Genomic DNA, 9,947 nt, shown 5'->3' with positions numbered 1-9,947 from the left:
GCAATTTTACTTGCGCTTTCATCATGCATGCACTTTATTGAAATTTTACTCCACCTCGACTTCCGCCGAGTTGTATCATGTACGTTGTTTACTTCAATATGCAAATGAGGACGGCAGTAATGCAGAAGTAGCAGTAACCCATTTGCGCAACCGAGTGTATCCTACCGTGATTGAACGCAGAGCTTGTCAGATTCCATGGCAGAGAATTTACGCGATTTTTACAATCGCTCAAAAACGAGAGAATAATGTTACTTTGTATTTGAAATGAGATTTAATTAAATGAGATTTAAATAAATAATGAGATTCTTGACGGAAACGAGATATGGTGCATTGAGTAATATTTAAATGACTTCGAAAATCCCTTATTACGTACTTGCGACATGGAAGAATTAGTAATTATTACCAATTAGTAATCTCATTATTCTTAACGAGGTTTCATCGGGAGAACATGTTCCGGCATAGCGGCTGAACAGGAAAAATTTCTTGGGAAAATACGATGGCTACCGTCGACAAACCGCAAGAATCTTATTACAGATCGTTAAAATTGACCTAGCCGATAGGCCGATTACGCGTGGTTAAATATACCGATTTCTGATAAACGTTATGGTAAAACTTTTCTAATTATAGAACACGTTTATTAATTAATTTTCAATTGACATACGAGCGAAACATAGATTAAAAAGTCGAATTTTTATTAAGAACAGAGTTGAATATAATATTCGAATATTTAAAATTAGCATTTGCGTTAACATTGTTATACAGGGTGGGCCATCTATTGGTACGTTTTTAAAAATGCGATCAAATGAGCATACATTGATATTTTTTATTAATTTTTTTGTTGTTGTGAAGCTAAAAGTATCCGCGTCAAGAATGAAAAACGATTTCGTTCATGTGGCTCCCTCTACTGGCCTTACAGTATGCCATTCGGTCACCCCAATTATTAATGACATTTTGGACTACCTCGGCGCCAATTTCACTCAAAACAGTCGTAATATAATGTCATCCACTAACATCCCTTTCTCACGAACTTTCCTCACCAATTTGCGTATAGCTCCTTCGGTGGGTGCTCTATCACGACCCATATTTCTTTTCAAAATTCGTACAGTTTCGGCGACACAGCACTGACTTTGAAAATAAGTTTTTAAAATTTCAAAACGCTCTTCAAGAGAAAACATGTTGTTTCGTGCCGCGGACGGTATGACTAATAAACTGTCAAAATTTCGGGTCTGTAGCTCGTTCGGTGTTGCCATACGACGAAATTCAAAAACGTACCAATAGATGGCCCACCCTGTAGGTTTTTGTATATTTATTTCACGGTTTTGCGATAATATCTAAATCTTTAGCTAGATACAGATCTAAAATTTTGTTACATTATCAAAATAATTAGGTTTATATAATAGGACGCTCAAACTAGTTACTAGAATGTTAAAACTTTTTGCAGTATTGTTTATCATTTTGAATTATATTATTTACAATATTATTTTAAGGATTTAATAAAATTATTTTGAGATCTCTATCTATCTTTATATACTTGAGCAAAATATTCTTTCTGTAGAAAAGAGAAATAAAATTGACTTAATACGAACTTTCCCGCTTTTTAATTAAATAGAGAGGTTATATTTTTTTCTTTTCATGATGGAAAATCAGATATCAGATAATCACAATTACCGCTTAACAGAAGGAGATACAGCATATTATAAAATATCTTCGTAAATGTATATCTTGCGCGCATGTGTGTGTTTTGTGCCTATGTCATTGTATGTATAATGCTTTAATGTGTCCCTAATATCATAATTTTTCGTTTATAAGTAGAAAATTTAAATCAGTTCATTACGATTAACAAAAATATTTTGTAAAGAATTTTTATATTTTTCCGTCTTAATATCTTAACATCTGAAAACATTGTTTATATATTTATTTTATATTGTATATTATATATATAATTAGGGAGAATCTGACAATCTGATGATGAAGATGATGAAGACTTTGAAATGTTTTTAATTGAGACATATTTGAAAGAGAAGCATAATCGTATTGTTGGATACATGGAAAATATAGCAAGCATTACATTACAAATATATAATTTCAATTCAGATTATTCCGACATTTTAGATTATCCTTTGAAATATTCGAGTATTTACTGGAACAAGTTGGTTCCGCTATTAAAGCCTATTGGAAATGAACAAACTGATCGTCCGCTGATAGACTCACGAAAGCAATTATTTTCAATCATTTGAATATTGGCTACACTAGATTCATACACTATATTCGTTTATATATTATCTCTTAGATAAGTAGCAAGATTATCCAATCACATATGCACGGATTGCCAGATTTGCCTAACAAGTAAAATTTAAGGTGAAACATATTAGGTGTTGGAATTAATTCGTAGCGTTTTACAAGTGATGGGAAGTACTTTCATTAATGTATTTTTTAATGCTCATGTGAAATAAATAACATTCTTTCATTAAAAACGCTACGAATTAATTCCAACACCTAATATATAAATCGGAAATGCTTCTATGTTATTACATTGTAAGGAATATGTGATGCATCAATGAAATTTATTAATTTTTTTGCAGAATACACAAGTTTTGTGATCGATGTGAGAATTTTTAGAAACTGAGACATATATACTAATATAATGTCGAATACAAATCACTACTTTTTCGGAAATCAATTTTTATTGGTTGATAAAGTTTATTCTGCACTACAATGGCTAATTTTACCTTATATTGATATAAGAAATTTAAATGTCATTAACCAGCGATTTAATCCTTTGAAACATACATTTTTTTTTACGTAGAATTCAATTGAAATTTGTTATTCGGGGATTTTCGAGATCGTTGATTACAAATCTGACCTCAGATTTTCGAAATTCAAAATGGCGAATCCAATATGGCGGATCGAAAAGCAAAGTTAGTTGATCGAGACGAAACAAAAAATTAACAGAAAACATACATTTTTTTGCACTTACGAACATCTTATCGAAATAAAACCGCAAAAATTTGCAACAAAATTAAATTTTAATTATTTGAAAAATGCAAAAAATTACAAAGAGGTGGGAATTTAGATTCTCACCGTGCTTCAAAAGGTTAATGAAGCTTTATCAAAAAGTAGATAAGTTATTGAAAGAGTACTTGCCGTCTTAAAGGGTCAATTTAGAAGGCTTAAATATTATATTTAAATACGTATCGCATAGATTTAATAGACAATTTGGGCTGCATACACAATATGTGCATACATCATAAAGATACAAATAGATATTGAGGAATATATTGTATAAATGAAGGAATAGAAAGTTGATGATAATATGAATGAAAATATTAAAGACCCAGTTCAAAATTGTTATAATGAAATCAGTGATAGTCAGAAAAGAGATGCTCTTGCTAAATATCTTTATCACAGAGCGTAAGTGTACGTTAATTTTTTAAATTATATTATTTTGTTTTTTATCAGTAAATAAGTGAGTTTTATATCAATTTATAATATAGTTGCTGTGAACTGTTTGATATACATAATTGAAAATAATGTGTCAAGTGAATAAGAATAATAAATCATATGCTTTTACATTGCTTGAATCTGCTATTTTATTTATCAGAATATTTGAACATATTTATTATAATAACTAAAAGTAATAATTACAAGGGAACCTCACGAGGTGGCAAATTTTGATTTTAATGAAACATCGTGTACTTATAGCTTACATAAAGAGATGAATTTAGAAAATATCAGTTACGGCCAAAAAATGGTTTAAAAGAAAGTGAAATCTTCTTATGTGTTAAGTGGAATTTAGCTTTTTCCATTATATTTTGAAAACTATTCGAGATATCAAAAAATTGTATACAAAAGTTTTACAACAAAATTAGCTGTATTTACTCGCGTTAATAACATTTTTAAAAAGCAATTATTTTCTTAAATTTTTAAAAAAAATTTTTAAATAAATATTCTGAAAAATATCATTGACGTAAATAAATAGATAAATTTTATTGTAAAACTTTTGTATAAAATATTTTTTTATATGTTGAATAGTTTTTGAGATATAGCGGAGAAAGCTAAATATCGCTTTAGATATGAGGACTGATTTCCTCCTTCAAACCGTTTTTGGCAACAACTTTCAGAACTTTAAAAAAAAGATTATTTTTGAAAATATTATTGATGATATATAGTAAAAATGTATGCCATCAATGAAATATATGTGATTTATTTGTGACCATTTATGAAAAAGAATCCCAGTAAAAATATTGTATCGGTCAGACATATACAAATAAACATCTTAACAATTTATAAATAAGACAGATTCATTATCAAACCCTAGAGAAAAGCATAAACACTTTTATTTGTTATACTTATCGCTTACTACATGATATAGTGCTTGATTGATATAGTTAATTAACATGATAGCAGCACCTTTTTATATCACTTATGATGTAGGTGCTTAATTAATATAATTAATTAACGTCAGCATCGTCATTTTTATATCAAATACATGTAATATTAGATACATGCCTGATATGTAAAAATGATATTACTTTAAAAATGGTGATATTACTATATATAATAAATCACAAGAATCGTGTAATAATTTCAGTATAAAGCATAATCAGTAAGAATAATAACTCAAGACCAATAACTCAAGTGAAAAGTCAAAATCAAACAGTGCAAATTATTAAAATAGTACTAGTGAATCCTGCAAATATTCTCAATAAATTAATTATTTCTTTCCAAATTTCAAAAATTCCGGAAACTTATAAACGATAAAGGAATTGAATTACATAATATTATAAAGGATATTATAGAATCTTCTGAATGAAATGTTATTTAGTATTCAAACTGATACTATGTTAGATTTTGAAAATTATTGGAAATCAAACTCACTTGATGCAGATTTTGTCTCGGATGACGAAATGGAAATACTCGAAGAAGATGAAGACGATAATCATGCAGAAGATAGTTGTATTTCAGAAGAACGAAAAATTATCACTGATGACTATAAAAGAAGAGCTATTGAATTTTGAAAAAGTGAAAAAAGGGGCGATATTCTTTTTCATCGGTAAAATATAATAACAAAAAATAATTTAAATCGGACTTTCAAACTTTAAAATAATAAATAACAATAAAATTAAGGCTAATGAGAGTCAGCGCAGGAATAGATGCGCATAAGTATTAATTCATATAAAATACTTCAAATTGATAGATGATGTGTAGCTTTATTACGAACTTTGAACTTTCCACTCTCTTTGGAATCATCCTCAGCAAGTTATACATAATCAATGATCAATGATGGTTAGACGATCTGTTCATGATGAGTTCACTATCAAGTTCTCAAGATTGAAGCGGAATCTGATATGTAAAGTTGTAAAATTGTAACAATATGTAGTGAAGAGACAATTCTCAAAAATTGTGAGTAACTCACTTCAAACAGACGTCAATCATGTCACGAAGCTTTGGCAAAAATAAATTCTCTAATTAATAAATTAATTATGCTACGAGTACTTAATTAACAGTTGATAATTCGGAGTTTCGAATAGTTCTAACGAACATTTCAATTTTTCTGAGATCAAACCGTGATAAATACAAAATTTTTATGTCATAAATAACAAAATATTAGAAGATATATATAGACATTATGTATAGAATATTCAACTTGACTTGAGACATGAAATAAAATTCTTAAGAGTAGAATGTTGGTATAAATAAAATATAAGGATAAATATAAAATGCCAATTTCATTAACATCGTAGTATAAGTATAATGAAGTCAATCAGTATCTGAGCGCAGATTCAAATCATTCTTTTGCATAAGAATATGCGCTTTCTCAGAAATTAAGTGTTTGTTAAAGATTTTTTCATGATCCAGAATTTGAACATTTTCCCAATCAAAATCATGATGAAATTCATTGTCAATTCTAGATCCGTAATTACTGATGATTTGCTGGTAGTTTTCAGTTTATATGATCGCGATGTTCTGTAATCCTAGAGCTTAATTTCCTACTCATTTGATCGACGTAGGGGGGGGGGGGAGCATCACAATTTTTACATTCTATCTTATATATACTACATATTCTTGTTATAGTTTCTTGGAAGAATGTCCTTCTGAATCTTAATAAACTTATTGAGCTTACTAAAAAAGGATAATTTAAGATTTTCATTTTTATAAATCGATGAAAATTTATTCGATGTAGTCGTAATAAAGTTACATATCATCTATCAATTTGAAGTATTTTATATGAATTAATACTTATGCGCATTTATTCCCGCGTTGATTCTCATTAGCCTTAATTTTGTTATTTATTATAACATAATTTTAAGAAGGTAAAGTCTTTGCGGTAATCATATTGATGGGAACATTACATATAAAAAGGAGGTACCCATAGAGAAAGATGTATATTTTTGAATATGTCTTACAAAATTTTAAAGAAGCTAATGACGAAAAAAGAATTAATTTCATGATATGGATTTACAACGACGGGCCCTAGAAGTCAAAGCACAAATAAATCTTCCTTCATTTAAAGCTGGTGTAACATGGTCATTAAATTTTAAAAGAAAATATGGAATTATGCCAAGAAAAATAACAAAATTTATAAATCGTTCTGCAGTAATAAATAAAGAGCAATTACAAACTACATATCAGGAATTCATAGCTACTATAAAATCTTATACAAATCTTTTTAAACTAGAGATATATATAATGCAAACGAAAGTGGATTTAATTTGGAATTACATTCAGGCAAAACACTGATCACGCAAGATATTAAAACAAGGTATTATATTAAAAACATAGTTCAATAACAATTGGCAACTACGCATAGTTATACGATTACGTCTATAATTTCTGCAAGTGGATAATTGAAATCGCCTTATTATTTGGTATTAAAAGAAGCGAGATTGGAAATTTTGGACCATGCGTAAAAGAAAGTTTGTTTAGATCTGCAACGCAGATCTAAGTTTAGATTTACATCGCAGCATCAAAATCGGCCAAATTAACTAACAACACTTTCAGTCTTGATTTACCAATGTATTTGTACCCGCTACTGGAAGTTTCAGAGACTGTTATTAGTAGACTGCGGATATGCAAAATACTTATTATTGCAGGATTATGCAAAATACTTATTATTAACTGAATATTTTGCATAAAATGCATATTTTGCATAAATTGCATATTTATAGATTGCAATCTCAATCTTTTTACTTTACTTATTTGTAACTTTTTAACAAACAACGATCGACTGCTAAAATTGGTCCAATGGTTAATATTCAGTTAAGTATTTTGCATAAATATCCGTCTAGTTATTACACTCTTGGAGCGGATATTATCTTGCAGGTCTGCAAGAATTTATGCCAAAAAAAGAGAGATAAAGATATATTGATTTTAATTATACCAAAAAAAAAAAACAACTATGGGAATGATTCAACCTCTTGTTTATGAGTTCAAACTATAGAAAAATTTTTTGTGAGAATATTCATCGATCGCGTCATGTTATTAAATCATGATATTAATTTACATTTGAGAAATAATATCACTAAATTACAATCTTAACATATACATACAGCTATCTTCTCCATGATTTCATAATCTTTTTAAATATATCTGGTCTCAAGAGTGGATACATCGAAGAACGACCGGCATATTTCAAAACTCTAAATTTTTGTTTCTGTAGAAAAGATATTTAAGAAATACCATGCTGCTCCATATGTGGTGTACCTGTTATAATACGATGTTCCTGGTATATGAAATATTTTTGTAAGTAGCAATACTGTAAGAATTTTAGGTCAATCGGGGGGGGGGGGGAGGATACTCGTAAGCGCGAGTATGATGTCACGGGCACGGGGGAAGGGAGGTGGCAGCGTGGAAAAGGTCCCCGGTCGATGACATGTTTATGTAAACATTGACTGTTTACATAAGCATCAAATATTAATGATACGTGCTGCTGCCGCCGCGAGCCGCTGCCGTGGACCGCTGCCGTCGCTGCAGACTCCACGCCTTTCCCAAAAATGCGTCGCGGACAAAATATTTTAAACAAAATATATAATAAAAATTCTTACTTTTTCTGCGTTTTCCTCCTCCTTCTTCCCCTTCCCATCCTCCTCTTCGCTTTAATGATCATCCTCCTCTTCCACTTCCTGCGCCCGATCAGGGCGCTAAGGATATAGACTCCTAAGTTGAGTTCATTTATTGTATCAAACAATTGTGATATTTCCTCCGCAGGGTATTCCAGGGGAAGAGGAGGATCTTCCAGGACTCCTCCGGCGGAGACGCTCTCCTCTTCCTCCTCTTGCTCTTCCTTCTCTATCTTTTTCTCTTTTTCCTCTTCCTCTTCCTCCTCTTCCTCTTGAGTCTCTTCTTCCTCTTCAGCCACGAGAAAGTTCAGTAGCTCAAATTCGCTCGATAGATGGAGGAGGTCCATCATGAAATCCGCACATTCTTGAAGACTGATGTAAAATTTATAGGCAGGTCACCCATGTATAATTCTTTTTCTTCATGCTCCTCTTTCTCTTCCTCTTCTTCCTCTTCCTTCACTACCTCATCAACCTCCACAATTTCGCCAATCTCGAAAAGGTAATGGAATAATTTAATTTCATCGACATGTAACTGAATGATATCAATTGCAACAGTCTTATCATACAATCGAACGAAGGAAACTAAGGAGGTGGAAGCAATCGCCACCACTTTATCTTTTTGTTGTTGTTTATCGCCCATTGTTTACAGATAATAAAACTGCACTTTTATTTAATCACGTACATGTGCAAAAATATTCTACCATTATAGATAAATGGTGAAATACTCTTGCACATTTTATAAAAGATCACTCGCGTAAGAAAAAACAAACCTTGTGCAGACGAGGCTTGACAAAAACTGACGCTGAGAATCATCCTCCGGCGAAGCTGCCTAGGATATTAGTTACGGGCCATTGTATATTAAACACTTTAGATTATAAGTTTGGCTGGCTGTAGAACTCTAGACGCGTTAAGAGAAGTGTTGGCAGGTGTTTATATAAACTAAGTGCGATGGGGCATTATGATGGAAGCAAAGACAGAACATATGTCAGAATAAAATGTCTCAGAATAAACGTATGTTCATAAAATGACATATTCCTGACAAATTCTAAAACAATTTTTCCTTTGCCAAAATTCTATGCGTAACTTAGTTTTTTAATTATGAATGAAAATATTGAGCGAATTACGGATTGCGAACGGAAAGTAGGTAGGGGCGGCGCAACGCATCGTTTGATGCGGGCGCTCAGTTTCGATCAGCTGCTTGCTATGCATGAAACGTGTGACACAATGATACATGCGCGTATACGTATTTTATCTCTCTTCCTCCCCTCTCGCCCTCTCTCTCTTCTACATTGTAAAGATGTTTTCATATCGCAACCGAGTTGGAAAAAGGCAGGATAATTTCGTAATGAATTTTGAGATTCTCATAAGTCCACACCAAATAATAATAAGTTTTTGTTTTTTCACATCAATTGTATTACACGTTCACGCGAATTTTTGTCTTTTACATTAATTATGTCACTTATAACGTTTCATGCACACTTGATCGATTTACAAACGAATTTATCAATTCATTATTATTAATCACTACCGATTAATTATTTAGCGACTGAGAATTAAATCCAAGAAAGAAATTGCATACAGCAATTAATAATCGGAAGTATTCGTCCTTTTATAAATTGTGTCGCGTATCAATACGTTCACGGATTTATCCACGCATTTGATTGATTTTTATAAATGAATCTAGTGGCTCACTGCTATTAATCACTGTCGATTAATCATTCGGCAATTCAGAATTACTGACAGAATTACAGATTACTTCAGAATTACAAAATTCGCGCAAATGTAATTGTGATACAATTGATGTGAAAAACAAAAATTTATTGTTATTTGATGTAGACTTATGAGAATCGCGGAATTCATGGTCACGAAATTATTCTGCCTTTTTTT

The 9,947-nt window shown here is 31.0% G+C and overlaps 3 pseudogenes; all 3 read left to right on the top strand.

Annotated features, from left to right (window-relative positions):
* Positions 1–2,470: 2,470 nt before the first annotated feature.
* Positions 2,471–5,464, top strand: LOC147909387 (uncharacterized; annotated as a pseudogene).
* On the top strand, positions 4,927–7,311 carry LOC147909386 (uncharacterized; annotated as a pseudogene).
* On the top strand, positions 6,834–7,751 carry LOC147909385 (uncharacterized; annotated as a pseudogene).
* The last annotated feature ends 2,196 nt before the right edge of the window (positions 7,752–9,947 follow it).

This window comes from Acromyrmex echinatior, chromosome 6, assembly GCF_024713525.1.
Source record: "Acromyrmex echinatior isolate Ae372 chromosome 6, ASM2471352v2, whole genome shotgun sequence".
Taxonomy (NCBI): domain Eukaryota; kingdom Metazoa; phylum Arthropoda; class Insecta; order Hymenoptera; family Formicidae; genus Acromyrmex; species Acromyrmex echinatior.
The sequence above is the reverse complement of the archived record's forward strand: the minus strand, read 5'-3'. Positions and strand labels throughout refer to the sequence as shown.